We start from the raw sequence: 16,418 nt of genomic DNA, 5'->3' as shown, positions 1-16,418 counted from the left end.
CATTTCTCTCCCTCACCTATTAAGTGGGTGAGCCGATGGGGTCCATGGTTGTGGACCTGTGCTGCCCAGAACCTGGGGCTCCATGAGGGTTTTGTAGCTCACATTTACTTCCGGGTGGGGAGGGGGAAGAGCATAAAAGAGACTCTGGGTCAGACTTAAAAAAGCTTTTCTAGAGGCGCCTGGGTGGCTCAGTCAGTTAAGCATCTGACTTCGGTTCAGATCATGATCTTGAGGTCTGTGGGTTCGAGCCCCACGTCAGGCTCTGTGCTGACAGCTCAGAGCCTGGAGCTTTGAATTCTGAGTCTCCCCCTCTCTCTGCCCCTTCCATTATCATGCTCTGTCTCTCTCTGTCAATAATAAATAACATTAAAAAAATTTTTTTAAATGTTTATTTATCTTGAGCACAAGTTGGGGAGAGGCAGAGACGGAGAGGGAGAGAGAGAATCCCAAGCAGGCTCCACACTATCACTTTGGAGGCCAATGGGGGCTCAAACTCATGAACTATGAGATCATGATCTGAGCCAAAACCAAGAGTCAGATGCTTAACCGACGGAGCCACCCAGGCACTCCTAGTTTTTTTTTTTTTTTTAGTGGAAAAATGGGAGATCTGGTAACACGGGTCCTACACTTCCCTTCGGCCAGGTGTGCCTGCTTCAGCTGCTCACTGTTCCCCACTTGCACTGTCCCTGCAGGTACCTGCACACACAGTCAGAGGGACAGATGTCACCCAGGGCCCTGCTGGTTAGGATACAACGAGCCGCACACACGAGGCCCAAGGCCTATCACAGATCTTCTCTCACAGCGAAGTGGGGGAAGCGGACAAGACTGAAGGCAGCAGGGAGTGGCCATTCAAATGGCTTTGGAGAGGCTCAGTCCCTTCAAGCCTAGAAGACAGGACGCAGTATCTATTCCAGCTCCAAATGGCTGAGGCACCTCCCTGCCCACACTCCTAGAAGCCCCAAAAAACTTCTCCTTCAAATTATGTTTACCAGCGGTTTAATGGTGACAAAGTCCCAGCCAACCTTGTACTGCTGGAAGTGGAAAGATATCCCCACCAGGCCTATAGATCACAGACCTATAAAGTTCTGTGGAGATTCTCTTTTAGAGTTCAAGTATGGATTGACCTGTGCAGGGAGGATCCTAAGCTCTGCCCAAGGGCCCTGGACCAAGAGTTACACTGTGCCTGGCGGGAAAATGGTACCCTCCTAGAGGTACATATGTGACGGAAAGAATCACAGGAAACACACGTCTGTGGCTCAGCCAGCACATTATCCTGGAACTTTCCATCCTCAGGACTTCCACTCAGACAGTTCCTTCTACCTGGTCTGTCCTCCTTGTCTCCTTTATTCCTTTCTTAAGCCTATGTCAGCCTTAGTCTGCCTTTAGCCAAGATAGGGTCCCACCTCCTTCAGGAAGCCCACCCTAATGTCCCCACCCATAGTGACTCCTCTTCCTGGAACCTGCCAGCACTTGGCCTAAAACCTTTTCTATGTTCTCCAGTGCTCTAACAGTGCTGCCCCTTTCAGTACCTATGATAGGCACACATATGACCTCATTGTAGATCACCTCATTAATCTTCGAATTGTTCCTACAAGATCAGTATTATCACCTTAAGGGAACTAAGGCTTAGAGATGATTGACAAGCAAGGGCCACACACCCAGCTAGTGCCAGAGCCAGAATCACAGAGTGAGTGCCCAGGCTGTAGGACAGGCCTCTCCTGCTGCTGCCACTGGCTGGCACAGGGCTGGGCACAGTGAGGTCCTCACATAGTGCCAGGATGCGAGTGGACCCTGATTCATCTCTTCCACATTCTAGGTGGCACCCGTTCCGATTGCCTCTTTGGTTGAAGCTTCTGGTGCACAGGCTTCAGGAATTCTGGGGGTAGAGAGGACTCACAAGGACATTTCCTTGTCTCCCTCCCACACCAAAGTGGGGCCTCACGTGTTTGGGGAGGGTGTATGAACATCCCTAACTCTGCTGGAAAGGGGGTAAGTGGCATCACCTTCTGCAGGGACCGTGGAGCCTCAGTGCCCTGTCCTCATGGAGAAGGTGCCTCGCCTCTCAGGTGTGGGCACAGTGCCATTAAGCCACAGAAACAAGCCAGAGAGCCCCAGGGCAGCACTCCACAGATCCTGTGTTTTCCCAGACACTGAGCAAAAAGCCTGCATGAGGTGCGGTTAAACACTCAACTCCCCACCCACAGGCCATGAATTACGACCGGCTGGAGCCTATGACTGTCAATCATTATCCTGGCAGCGCCTCCAACGGTCCTCTGAGGCCTGGTCCCTGGGGCCCACCAGCCTGGAGATGTTCTGGGCAAAGCAGGCCGGGAGAGTGGCATTGGGACAGGGCACAGGCCTTACCACAGGGCTGAACTGGAGCAAGCCAGTTCCGAAAGGCACCTCTTAGAAATAAAAAGCCAATTCCCAGAGCGCTAGCACTGGATTATGCAGGAATTCTAGGATACTGAAATTGGAAGTAGCCTTCATGAAATCGTTTGCTTCAGCCGGCCTAATTTACTAGAGTGGGAAGCCAAGACCCAGAGAGCAGAAGAAGTCTGCCTGACGCCTCAGAATTGAAAGGGGCAGGACACGGACTAGAACCTTGTCTCTTGACTTCCAGGCTGATGCACTCATGGCCCACGCGGGCTCCCCTCCCCTCAGCACACTTCTGGGCTCCAGCCCACCTTCCCGGGCAGCCCATCTCCCGGGGCCGGAGAATGGGCTGGGGAAAGGTACGGGCTATCAATGAGGAAGTGACTCTGTCGGCCTCCCAACTAAATTCCCGTACAATCAGCAGCACAGGAAACATCCTCTGTCCCAGGGAAGCCTCTGTGACATTGCTTCCCTTCCTAGGAATTAACAACAGCAGGAGTGCGGCTTGGCAGTCACTTGTCTTGACCTCTCTGGGGCACCAGGAGCCCCAGCCCAGTTCGGAATGTAAATGGCCTCCTCCCCCAAGCTCTCCTGGAAATGGTCACCAACACATAATACCTGGAGTTGAGGAAGGTGAGCTAGAAGGAGGAAGCACAACAAGAGACTCTCCAGCCCAAAGCTGGGTGTCGGAGGGGCCACCCACACCCCTGTGGGGCCTGTAAGGTCAGGAGGGGGCTCCCAGCGACAGGATGGGCGGCTGCTGGACGGGGACTCCTGGGGGCAGCCCAGAAGGAGGGATGATTCTCAGAGCATCAGCAACACGGCAGCCTGTTTGTTCGCCAACCCGCAGGGTCGGAGGCTGCCAGGCCCAGCATCAGGCACGGGCTTGCCACCGTGGGGACATACCATTCCCACTTCCTAACCTGAGGGATACCAGCTTAGCTGGCAGGACTGATAAGCACAGCAGGAGTTCAAATTATAGACAGCAGTGGGTGGTGTCCCAGGAACTTCCGGCTGTCCCCCTCAGCCATCTGCCCTCTCCGTAACAGAACACAAGCTGTTGCTCGGCAAGTGGTGGCTTCAAACACAAACTGTGTTTCCAGGCCTCCCTGGCAACTCAGCAGAGCCCTGAAAGCCCGCTGTCATGGGCCATGCCGGTAAGGGACGCTCCTCGAGCAGGGCCACCCAGGGTGGTCCCCACACTGACGCATCAACACAGCCTGAGTGGCTATCACAAATGAAAATTCCCAGTCCTCACCCTAGACTGCCTAACTCACAACCAGGGTGGGGCCCAGAACTCTGTGTTTTAACAAACTTTCCAGAATATTCTTTTTTTTTTTTAATGACTTTATTTTATTTTTGAGAGACAGAGCGCTAGCGGGAGAGGGGTAGAAAGAGAGAGAGAAACACAGAATCTGAAGCAGGCTCCAGGCTCTGAGCTGTCAGCACAGACTGTGAGATCATGACTTGAGCCCAAGTCGGATGCTTAACCAACTGAGCCACCCAGGCGCCCCCAGATTATTCTTTTTTTTTTAATTTTTTAAAATGTTTTATTTATTTATTTTTTTTTTGAGACAGATTCAGAGCATGAGTGGGGCGGGGCAGAGAGAGAAGGAGACACAGAATTGGAAGCAGGCTCCAGGCTCAGAGCTGTCAGCACAGAGCCCGACGCGGGGCTCGAACCCACGATATGAGATCATGACCTGAGCCAAAGTCAGAGGCTTAACCGACTGAGTCACCCAGGCGCCCCCAAATTATTCTTATATATGCTCACATTTGAAAACCACAGCCCTAGAGAATTCTGGGAGCAATTTTAAAGAAGGAGCCTGGCATCTGCACAATCCCATGGAGCAGACATTGACCCTGGCCTCCTATTTCTGGAGAGAGAGAGAAGTTCCTCTCTTAATCCATGACCACAACTGAAGCCTGATGCAGGTGGGTTAGGGAAGTAGGAAACTGAAGCAAGTCAGCAGAAATCGGAAAAGCAATAACATCCAGGTATGATAAATAACGAACAGAAACCAAGATGCAAGGAATAAAATCAAGAATATCAGGTATGTTTGGCGGGGGGCTGGCTGGCTCAGTTGGTGGAGCGGGTAACTTTTGATCTTGGGGTTGTGAGTTCTAGCCCCACATTGGGTGTGGAAATTACTTAAAAAAATAAAACAAAATAAAATCTTCTGAAAAGTATTTATTTGCAGTGAGCCCAATGTGGGCTCAAACTCATAAACTGTCAGATCATGATCTGAGCCGAAGTCAGATACTTAACTACTGAGCCACCCAGGCGCCCTTAAAAAAAAAAAAACCAGTCTGAATTCTCTACCAAAGACAGAAACTGCCAAATTCAGTTTGTTATTGTTATCACCGCCCTTTACCATTCCCTCCACCACATAGTCCAGTCATGTGCTGATCATGAAAGAAATATTATTTTTCATTTCTTCTTTTTTTTTATTTTTCAGATGAAAAAGAAAAGGTTAAAAATTAAGAGCTAGTAAAGATATATTAGGTAAACACAAAGAAAAACTTTTAGTGGCAATGCTTATATTAAAAACATGTTGAGGACTTTTTCAACAATCCTGCCTCAGCAAGCTGGGGTTTTTTTCCAGCCTGTTTTTCAGCCCTTTGCCTATACCTGCAAACACAGGGCTTGGAAAACTACTCACTAGGATTTCCCCCCAAATCGCTGATGTCACTTAAAACACCAACATACAAAAAAAAAGTGTAAGATTTTGGGGCCCAAATCTTTATTATCTGACATTTGGCCCTGGGACCTTTTTGTGTACTGACTCTTTTGTCACATCCCTTGTGGAATTGAGAAAGGTCATGTGCTGTCACAAACGAGGAACGACGGTGTGACTGCCAGTCAGAGCTGTCTGTGACGTTGGACATAAAGGAAGGGGCAGATGTGGAGACCCCATCCCTGGGGCCGGAGGCAAATCTTATTTTACCCACCCCTCCTAAGAAGCTGGCTATCATGGGATCCCTGGGACCGGATTATTTCATGATGATCAGGGAGCTGAGAAACGGGGGGACCTGAACACCACCTATTCCGCAGAGCAGGCCACGCAGTAACCCCCCAGCTGATGCCTCCCACTACATTTCTGAGCCTGTCGCTTACTGTCTTAAAAAATGCACTTATTGGGGTGCCTGTGTGGCTCTGCACCCAACATGGGGCTCAAACTCACAACCCTGAGATCAAGAGTCACAAGCTCTTCTGGCTGAACCAGCCAGACACCCCACCATGCAGATCAGTTTTGATCCAAGGATGTTTTAGAAGACAGCGCCCTGGATTTCTGAGTATTTTTGTGGGACAGTATGATCATATTTTAATGTTGACTGGGGCTTTTATTGGGTTATGATTAGTGGATGTGATCCACAAATGTCTTCTCATTGGGCTGTATTAAGATTTATTTTTTTAATTTTTAACATTTTTTTTGAGAGAGAAAGAGAGAAAGCAAGAGAGAGAGCAAGCGAGCGAGCAGGGGAGGGTCAGAAAGAGAGGGAGATACAGAATCCCAAGATAGGCTTGAACCCATTAATGGCGAGATCATGGCCTGAGCCGAAGCCAGACGCTCAACCGACTGGGCCACCCAGGCGTCCCTGTATTAAGATTTTCTTTGTGGCAACTACAGGATTCCTACCAGAAGGTTTCAGGGACAGGGAAGGCTGTGTATTCTCTGTGGGACACATACTGTTGATACATCTGTTAACTTGAGCTTATCTGCATTTCCTTAAGTATCTGTCTATCAAACTCTGAGACGTGTTCCAAAAATTTCTCACTATGAAATTTATTTAAGTCAAGCTGTACTTATATTTGTTCTAGACAAATTAATCTGGCATCCGTGCTTGGTGTATACAGGTTTATCATGCATATCTTTGCAGACTGTACTTTGTGTCATTTGTTGCTTATCTTTATGCTTTTGGACTTTGGCCTTAAATACCATGTTATCTATGTTTTAGGAGAATATATCACCAAGAATCTGGGAGAATCCCTTCCTCCTTTCTTCCTTATAGATCTAAAATTAATAATTTTTTATTAAAAATTTTTTTTAATGTTTTTTATTTATTTTTGAAAGACAGAGAGAGAGAGTGCGAGGAAAGGAGGGTCAGGGAGAGAGGGAGACACTGAATCTGAAGCAGACTCGAGGCTCTGAGCTGTCAGCACAGAGCCTGATGCGGGGTTCGAACCCACGAACCTTGAGATCATGACCTGAGCCGAAGCCGGATGCTTAACTGACTGAGCCACCCAGGCGCCCCTAAAATTAATAATTAAAAAAAATTTTTTTAATGTTTATTTTTGAGAGTGCATGCGCACATGCTAGGAAGGCAGGGATAGAGAGAGAGGGAGACAGAATCTAGAGCCTGCTTCAGCCTACTAAAAATAAATAAATAAACTACATGGTAACCAGAAAGCAATGGAAAGGTGAGCATTTCACAGGCTCACCAGCTAGAGCTGTACACACACAAAAATGTTGAGCTTTACATGCTTTTTAAGGGCACCTGGGTGACTTAGTCAGTTGAGTGTCTGACAGGCTCAGGTCATGATCTCACAATTCATGGGTTCAAGCCCCACATTGAGCTCTGTGCTGACAGCTTAGAGCCTGCAGCCTACTTTGGATTCTGTGTTTCCTTCTCTTTCTCTGCCCTTCCCTCACTCACGCTCTGTCTCTCCCTCTCAAAGATAAATAATAAAACATTAAAAAAAAGTTTAAAAAATTAATTAGTTAAAAGACTAAAAATAAATGAGCCAATGTAGATATTAAAAGTAGATAAATAAAATAACCAAAAGAAGGAATGAATAATGACAAAGGTTGAAATTAATGACCAACAAACAGAAAAAGGGTGGAAAGGTCACACAAAAATTATAATCCAGTTCGCATATCCAGTTGGATTCCCATTCATAATATCTAGTGAAGATGTATTACAAGGCCTGTAATCTGTCCCTGATTTGGAAAACCTAAGGTCATAAAAACATCAGCTCTTCTTATAAATACGTTCGATGACATTCCAATCAGGGCCCTATGGGTTGTTTATTCCAACACTATTTCAAACTACAAACACAGTCAACAGTCTTGGTACCCATCAATAAGGGAAAGGTCACATACATTCTGGTCCACCTGCACTACAGAACATCCCACAGCTGCTACTGACCGGCAGGATGGCGAACCCAGGGTTAGTGCTTGTGACAAACTAATCAAAAACACAAACTACAGAGTAAGGTGTGCAGCGTGAATCCATTCTGTGAAAGAAGCAAACATTTACAGGTGTCTTTGTCTATGACATGGAGGGACACAGGGAGGGACCCTGAGCTGCAGGCCACCCACAGGGCTAACTTCCTGGGTGGAATGGGAATAAAAGAATGAATTAAGAAACAGAAACAAATACCCCCTCAGTGCAGGTCTCCTGCAGCACCTCCCAATCCCTCTCCTTCCTTTCAGAGCCAACATTTTCAAAGCCTGTCTACACTCAGTATCCCCAGATCCTGACCTGCAACTCCTTGGCCCATTCATTCCAGTCTGGCTTCTGCTCCAATAGCCCACCAAAACTACCCCGGCTAAAGCGCTGAATAACCTCCTTGTCACTTCCCCTTGTCACTGTCCCCCACTCCCCCCCAACCCCCACTCCAGCTCCTTTATAGGCTCATCTTCCTTTACTCAGCTTTCAAGGTGAGTTCTTCTATCTCACCATGCCTTAAATCAGATACAATCCAGACCAAAAAAAAGGCTCTCTAGCCCAGACCCCTCCTAAGTCCCACACCTGCCTACTTGGTACCTCAGAGGCACCTCAAATGCTGTGTCCAAAACTGAATTCATGATCACACCCACTTTCCAGCCCTGGTTCTCACCCAGTGTTCTATGTCTCGGGGGAAACGAGGGTGGGTGAGGTGGCCTTTGCTTTGATGCACACAGCACAAGGCTAGGCAAACAGTGGGCACTCACTCATGTTCAACAGAAACATGCCTTGTCACCCGCTTCCTAAAAATAGCTGTGACCTTTTAGGTGAACACCGCTTACTCACATCTGCTATCACCAGCTCCCCCCCCAACCCCGCAAAAACACCCTGTCCCCCCAGAGATGCCACTCACAGGCTTCATCTGCCACATGCTCCCTCCACCTTGCTAACCTCCTCTGGGCTTCTCCTCTCCACCTTCACTCAGGTTCCTCTCATCTCACTGTCCTTCCGGCCAGCCTCTCCCCAAGCTGTAGGTGTCACAGGCCGTGGCCACAGGACTTCCCTCTCAATTTCTGGAGAAATTCTTCCCTTCTTTTCTGCTAAGGCACTTTCAGGAGCACAAGCCCCTCGAAGACACTAAGGGATCACAGAACCAGGGATCAGCCACCTGTACACTCCATCCCATTCCAAGGTTCCTTGCAGTGACACACACAAGCTATCAACATTGTCATCACCACATCCTAACTGATCTTAACCTCCCTTAGCAAACCTCTTCTCACCAGTTTCTGCAAACAGCCATCGGAGGTAGGCATTTTTACCATCCAGAACACTGGGACCCTGTGTGGCTGCATGGCTTGCCCCAGGTGACCCATAAGGGAAGAGAACTCTGTCCACAGACTCCTCTTTGACCCTCACCCATTACTTTCTCCCATCAGTGTATCTGAGTCGCTGTTTGCACTGTGCTGTTAGGATCCTCCCAAAAACAAACCACCACATGATATCAGACCGTTATTTCATGGGGTAAAGGGGTCAGGGTCAGGAGGCCTATGGTTTCAGTAGTTATTAGAAAGTTCCACTTAATTTCAACAACTCCTTTTAAAAATGCAATGTTCCAGCAAAGAAACTTCAGTTTCTTCATTTCGCCTAAGAAGCTTTCCTATCCAGGATCTTTCAAACTCCCAGTGCTCCGGGAGACAATGGCATCAAGAAGGTGCTGTAGTGAAAAATCGGGGAAGTCTGTCAGCTTGTTTGGCTGTGACTGAGTAGCACACTCCCACACAAACTCCTCCCTGAGTGCTCCTCATGGGACCAAGTGCCAGGAGCTGCTCAGGCTTAAGGGGGAAAGACAGATGCTAAGGAGAGAGAGAAGGAGGTGAATCCAAGAGGAAGGAGCGGGGTTCCGGAAAGGCTCTGGGTCCTCTGAACATCCAGCACTCAGCACAGATTTTGTTTCGTTTCTACATTTACCTCCTGCCTACATTGGCTTCTCCTTCTCTCTCTCTCTCTCTCTCTCTCTCTCTCTCTCTCTCTCTCTGTTCTGTGAATTGCCAAGAGCCCACACTAACCTATTCTGGCTGGATTCTTACTGCTGTCACCGGGAACTACCCATCCTCCCCTGAATCACAAAACCAAGGCATCACTAATCGATCTTGGCCTTCGAGGTACAGCAATCCAGGATGGGCCTATCTGTAGCCCTGGCCCTGGCTACATTAAGGAATCAAAGAGGACTCTCAGCCATTTCCTACACCCACCTCTCAGTCTGGACTTATTTCCATCTCATTCTTCTTCTTCTTCTTTTTTTTTTTTTTTTTGCTGCTCTAAACCCAGCCCTCAAGGTCTAATATCAAGGAAAACCTTGCTTCCCTGGTCTGCCTCTTTCACTCCACTAACATCTGCTGAGCACATACATCAGGCAAGGCCCATACTGGGTATTCTGAGATTAGGAGATGGGTAAGAAACAGCCCCTCCCCTCCACAGACAAGGACAGGGCAGAGAGCGGTCACGTGGTCATACAAATACTAATCGAGGTGAGGATTGAGAAGCGGTGCCAAAGGAGTGGGAAAGGAAGGCTTGGTGGGCTCTGGGGATACCTCATCCCTTTCTGCTAGGAGGCACCCGGATGGCTCCCGGGAGGGTGGTGAATAATGGGCAAAAATGGGGAAGGAGGGCATTCCAGGAGGCCAGAACAACATGAACTAAAACAACATGGCAGAAGGGCAGTTCAATTTGCCTGGATCTTCAGCACAAAAGAAACAACAGCTATTTGTATTGTATTATTATTATTGATGACACTCACAGGTTATGACTTATAAACCAGGCCCTGCCGTAATCTTTATCTACGGCGGTGCTATCCACCTGGAGCACGTGGGTATGGTGTACCACTCACCAGTTCAGGTCAATGCCTGGGTTGTACATATTAGCTCATTAAATTCTCAGCCACCCTGTAAGGTAGGTATTATTACCTTCATTTAAAAGATGAGGAAACCAAGGCACAGAGACTAGTAAGAGATAAGATTAGAGAGGGATGCAGGACCCCGAGGGACGGAGCACCCGATGCCAGGGCCACAAATTTCCCTGGCACCTCACCTGGCTGGTCTCGTTGGAGACCACCTAGAAGCACAAAGAGTGCCTTTGAGGGAAGGAGCACTGTTAATCCTTCTGGAATCTCCAACAATGGACTTTAGCAAGGAAGGAATGAAGGAACATAATAAGAACCATTTAGGAGTGAGCAAGAGAACACACCCTGCCTGTCCAGCTCCTGGACTCAGCCCTGCCCTCCCCTGCAACTTTTGTTCCTTGTTGTGTGAGCAGGGAAGAGGCTCACCCCTCACAGCACCACTCCATGCCCAGATCAGGGCAGCTAGGAGCAAAGCAGGGGTTCAGGGGAAAGAGCAGAGTGTTTGGCTACCTAGGATACCCAGAGTGTCTTAAAACACGCAATCTCCATAGCAAGATCACTGATGGGGAGGGGAGGGGGACATAAATGTTCCCAGGGCTAACTGTAACCAGCTTGGGCTAGAATTGGCTAGCTTAACTCCTCTCCTCAGAAGTGGAACTCCGCAACTGTCCTTTAAGCCCGAGAGACTTGGTTTCTGCCAGTGTAAGCCTTCAAAGGGCTGGGCAGGGCCCAGGGGAGAAAAGTTCAAGAACGCCTCCCTGAAACGGTGCTGGAGGGGAAAGGCAGAGAAGGTAAACACACTGGTGAACACAGCCCCCAGGACGGTTCCGCATTCTCTCCAAGCGCCTAGCAAACACTCGCCAACAGCAGCAGTTCCCAGGATTTGCGTCCCCCCAGGTTCAGAAGGAAAGTTCCTGAATCCAGCCTTCCCTACTAGCTCTCCTTAGCACAAGACTTTCCGGGAACGGCACACACAGTCTTGAGAACTCAGCTAGGTCAGAGGGGCCCGGGCCATCGGCCTTCCCCCACACCAGCCCGTCGCCTTCTAGTCGCAGGTTCACACGGTCGCAAGTTCCCCGGTCGTCCCACAACAACCCAGGATCTGCTGAGACCCTGACCCCCGCCGAGCAGCACAATCACGTGGCCCTGGCGACCTGGGCCCGGCCTGTGCACCTCCCACCCCACTGGGAGGGCAGCCATCTACTGACAGCCAGGCCGACGTAGCCCGTCCGGAACCGACAGCCCGACACCATCATCTTCCCCCTCCCCCCCCCCCCCCCCCCCCCCCCCCCCCCCCCCCCCCCCCCCCCCGCCACCACGCCTTGCAACCAGGAAGCCGCAGGGCGGGGGCGAGAGCCGGCGCGGGGCAGTCACCGGCAGGGCCACCGCGCTCGGCCGCCACCCCGTCTCAAGCCGCCGCCCCGCCGCGTGTCCCGGGCGGGTCGGGCAGCCCTCGCTTACCTGGCCACCGATCACGGGGGTGGGGGCCGAAAGGGAATAAGGGGGTTGCAGGCAGCGGCGGCTCTCTCCACTGGCGTCCCGGGCGCGGCGCCTTGGTCGGCCGGGAGCTCTGTCCCACTCCTGCTTTCTGGGCACTCCGGGCACTCCGGGCACTTGGGCGCCGCAACACTCAGGGCGGGGCGGGAGGAGGAGCCCACCCGGCGGAAAACTCCGCCGGGTCCCAGCTCGCCCCTGGGCGGAACCGCTCGCGCTGGGGGTGGGGCGGGTGAGGGGCGGAGCCCCGCCTCGGCCCCGCCCCTAGGTCCTAGCCCAGAGGGCTGTTGAGCTGAGAGCTGCCTCCAGGGGCGGGGAAGAAAGACGTAGGCCTGCCGGCTCCCTTTAACAGACAGGGGATCCTGCGGACGCTAGGAGGTAGGCGGCGAGACGCCACTCCGCCCGCAGCCTCCGACGGTCTCGTCCTGCGAGGGGTCGCGCCCTGCGCCGCGATCTTGGGGAGGGCGTTCCCCAAGCCTCCTCTAGCCCCTCTCTTTAAGGCAAAGAACACTTTCCACATTAAAAAAGCCACGCAACCGTATGGAAATAGTGGTGGTAGGGCGAGTAGCTTTACAGTGAAGAAACCCAACGAACTACCTCAGCCAGGTGATCAAAGTCAACATCAAGAGAGAGAAATCAGCAGTGATAGTATGTACCGATAGTGGTCTTCCTCTGAAGAATACATATTCCCAGTCTATGAGAAAAACACGAGCCAACCCGTGGTTGAGGGATATTCTACAAACTACTTGGCCAATACTCCTCAAAATTGTCAAGGTCATCAAAACCAAGGAAAGTCTGCAAACACGTTGTTACAGCCAAGAAAAGCCTACGGAGATATGAAATTAATGGAGTGTGGCATGTTGGATGGGATCCTGGTTAAAGGACATTAGGTAAGAACTAGAAATCTGGATAATGTATGGACGTCAGTAAATAAGGCATCACTATTGGCTCATTCATTGTAGCAAAAGCACCATGCTAATAGAAGATGCTAATAATAGAAGAAACCGAGTGTCGGGGCGCCTGGGTGTCTCTGTTGGTTAAGCGTCCGACTTTGGCTCGGTTCATGATCTTACCATTCCCGAGTTTAAGCCTCAAGTCAGGCTTTGTGCTGACAGCTCAGAGCCTGGAGCCTGCCTCAGATTCTGTGTCTCCCTCTCTCTCTGCCCCTCCCCTGCTCATCCTCCGTTTCTCTCTCGCTCAAAAATAAATAAACTCTAAAAAAATAAAAATTAAAAAAAGAAACCGAGTGTTAACTTCTCATTTTTTCCTGTAAATATAAACTATTCTTTTTTTATGTTTATTTTTGAGAAAGAGAACGAGCAGGAGACAGGCAGAGAGAAAGAGAGAGACTCAGAATCTAAAGCAGGCTTCAGGCTCTGAACTGTCAACACAACCCAAGGGGAAGGGGGGGGTTCCTCAAACTCACCAACTGTGACATCAAGACCTGAGCCCACCTCAGACACTTAAGCAACTAGGCCACCCAGATGCCCCAATATAAAACTATTCTTAAAAAGAATAATTAAAATTCTTAAAAAATTTTTTTAAAGTTTATTCTTGAAAAAAAAAAAGTGAAACAGGTAATAAATGAACAAATAGTAATTTAAAAGCATTTTTTTAGAAACTGAAATTCTTTACCTTCCCAAGCCCACTTTTAGGCGTGCCCTTCCAGATCCTTCTCTCTGCAACACTCTATGTGTATATACTCATCTAGATGTACTGTTTTAAACGGTATTGCAGTAACTTTTTTTTTTTTTTTTTGCGACCTATTTTGCTCATTCCATTTTGGAAGGTCTTTCCATGCAAGCGCACCTTGATCTACTTGGTTCTTCCTAAGGATTGCATGGTACACTCCATCCTAACGCCTTAGGGAAAGACATTGAGGTTGCTGCAGGTTTGGGGATATTGCAAAACAGCGCTGCTGGTCCTGTTTTCCATTTTTAGAGCGCACGGAGCGGGAAGGACTGGGCGCAGTAGGCCAGAGGCGAGACTCCGGCCTCGGCTCTGCGGGGGGCAGGGGTGCCGGTGCCATGCGGAAGCCGCGCCCTTGAGCAGCCTACTGCTGCCCGACTCGGAACCCCGGGGACCTAGTCATTTCCCGCGGCCTGTGCAACACCCCCCTCTCCGCGAGGCGCGGCCCTTTTTCGGAACTGGACTGCATTTTTTAGAGATGAGTGGGCGGGGGAGCGTGAAACCCTGGCCCAAGGCTCCAGGGCGATTCGGAGGAAATGCCCCGCCCCCACCCCCAGCAGAAGAGGAGCCGAGGGTCAGTGGCACCTGGAGCTGCCAAGGTTGGGTTTTACTGCGGTGGGACACCGGGGGCGACACAGGAGCGGGCGTCCGGGTGAAGATCCCGCCGAGCTCGCAGCGTTCCTTGCGAGGGAACTTCTATCGCCGCCGGGCGCGCTCTGGGCCAGGGCTTCGTCTGGGAAGGTCACCTGGCGCCCACCCAGGCCTCTGTCTGGACACCCTACCCCGGCGCCGCGCGTCCAGGCGACCTCAAAGGCAAGCTTCTTCGAATGGCTCACTTTTTTCGTAGATGAGCAACTGCCTCCTTAAATACCCCCTAAAAAAATAATAGTAAAGCACTTAGAGTGGAATTTCTTCTGGATGTAGCACACACTTGCCCGCATTGGAACTGAGCTCTTCAAGGCCAGGATCGTGAATAGTTACCACTGTGCTCACCTCACTATGACTCAACCATTTCTTTTCTTTTTATTTATTTTAATTTTTTAAACATTTATTTATTTTTGAGAGACAGAGAGAGACAGAGCATGAACAGGGAAGGGGCAGAGAGAGACACACACAGAATCCGAAGCAGGCTCCACGCTTTGAGCTGTCAGTGCAAAGTCCGACACCAGGCTCGAACTCACAAACCGCGGGATCATGACCTGAGCCAAAATCTGACGCTCAGCCGAGTGGGCCACCCAGGCGCCCCTCAACCACTTATTTTCAACAAACGTGTGTGGAGCTCTGACTAGGGTAGGGGAAATGACTCTAGGTTTGGTGTGCAAACACCTAGGTTTTGTCACTTGGAAGTCACATGGTCTTTGAGTCTCAGTTTTCTGACCTAGAAAATCTTCAAAATGACCTGTGAAAATCTGGAAAGTAATCGCTGCTTCATAGCTGGAAGGGGCTGATACAAACGTCAAATGGCGTAAGGGAGAGTAAGTGCCTTGTAAGAAGTCAGGTGCTCACAGCCCTGAGCAGTACAGGACCATTATAATCTTTCTTACATCAAGTCATTTGACAAACAATGTTTGAGTGTGGCCAACGTGACTGGCCCTCTGCTGGGTGCCACAGAGAGAGAGCACAAAAGGAAACTTCCCTGCTCTAAACTCCCAGCTCTTCTCATGTGGGGAAACAAATCATAAATACCTGACAAAATACAGGTTTGTAAAAAGGATCGTTCTGGGTGGATGAGGGGCCAGTGGAGAGGAGGAGATCCAGAAAGACTTTTTCTGATCAGTCTGGCCAGACTTTACAATCGACTTTTAATTTTTAAAATCATGTTTATTTATTTATTTATTTTGAGTATCTATTGCTTTAATTTCTGCTTTTATCTTTGTGGTTCTGTTCCATCTTTCTTTGGATTTGCCCTGATATTTTCTCTGGTTTCTAGAGTTGAACTTTAGGGCCATCTATTTTCCAAGTCTTTTTGCGGCTGCTTTGTAGCAAATGTAAATAAGACTATAAATTTCCCTGTACATCCTTCTTTAACTACATATCAAAAGTTTTCAATATGCCATGCTTTTGTTATCTCTCAGTTACAAATATTTTGTGGTTTTCTTTCCATTAGGATTTTATCCTTAATTCATGGATTATTTAGTAGTGTGTTTCCATTTTTGTTTTACAGTCACGGCTTTTTAAGACACCATTTTGTCATAGATTTCTAATTCTAATGCTTAAGAGATGAGAAAATGTGCTCTTTTTAGAATTTGTCGAGACTTCCTTGTGACCTGCTAGACAGACTTTTTTTTTAATGGCCCAGTTTTTGTAAATGCACAAGATTCTATGTATTTCTCCATCCAGTTTGCTGATCTAGTTAATTAGATTCTTTATACCCCAGACATTTTTCTGTTCAATCCGTTGATTTCCAAGAGAGTCGATTTAATGTTTTCCACTTTTATTGTTCTCTATAATTTGGTCTCATTTTGCCTTCTAATTTTAAGAACAAACTATTAGGTTCATGCAAGTTCATAACTGTTTTATCTTTTGGTGACTTATCTTCTTTTATTACTTTTCTCCTTAAAAAAATTATTATGCCCAATATTAGCATTACTATCTAAGATAGTATTTGTCTAGTGTGTTTTTCCTCTCTTGTTTTCAGGCTTTACTCTTCTTTAAGTTCGTCTCCTGGAAATGGCATACAAGTTTTATACAAATCTTTAAAAATCCATCTAAGTATCTGCTTTTGGTTTTTACGTTTATTTATTTATTTGTGAGAGAGAGAGGGAGAGAGGGAGACAGGCCCCACCCT

The 16,418-nt window shown here is 48.8% G+C and overlaps 1 protein-coding gene across 2 annotated transcripts in view; it reads right to left on the bottom strand.

Moving 5' to 3' along the window:
• Positions 1-12,167, bottom strand: part of ANXA11 (annexin A11) — a 45,426-nt gene extending 33,259 nt beyond the window's left edge. Inside the window, exon 1 of one of the 2 annotated variants that reach the window (XM_029932029.1) lies at positions 11,909-12,167. The gene's annotated coding sequence lies outside the window, so the exon portion shown is untranslated. The remainder of the gene's footprint in view (positions 1-11,908) is intronic. The other variant, XM_029932030.1, reaches the window with a different exon arrangement.
• Between the last annotated feature and the right edge of the window lie 4,251 nt (positions 12,168-16,418).

The sequence above is a fragment of the Suricata suricatta genome, chromosome 2, assembly GCF_006229205.1.
Source record: "Suricata suricatta isolate VVHF042 chromosome 2, meerkat_22Aug2017_6uvM2_HiC, whole genome shotgun sequence".
Lineage (NCBI taxonomy): Eukaryota > Metazoa > Chordata > Mammalia > Carnivora > Herpestidae > Suricata > Suricata suricatta.
Note: the sequence above shows the minus strand (reverse complement) of the source record. Positions and strands in the feature narration are given on the sequence as shown.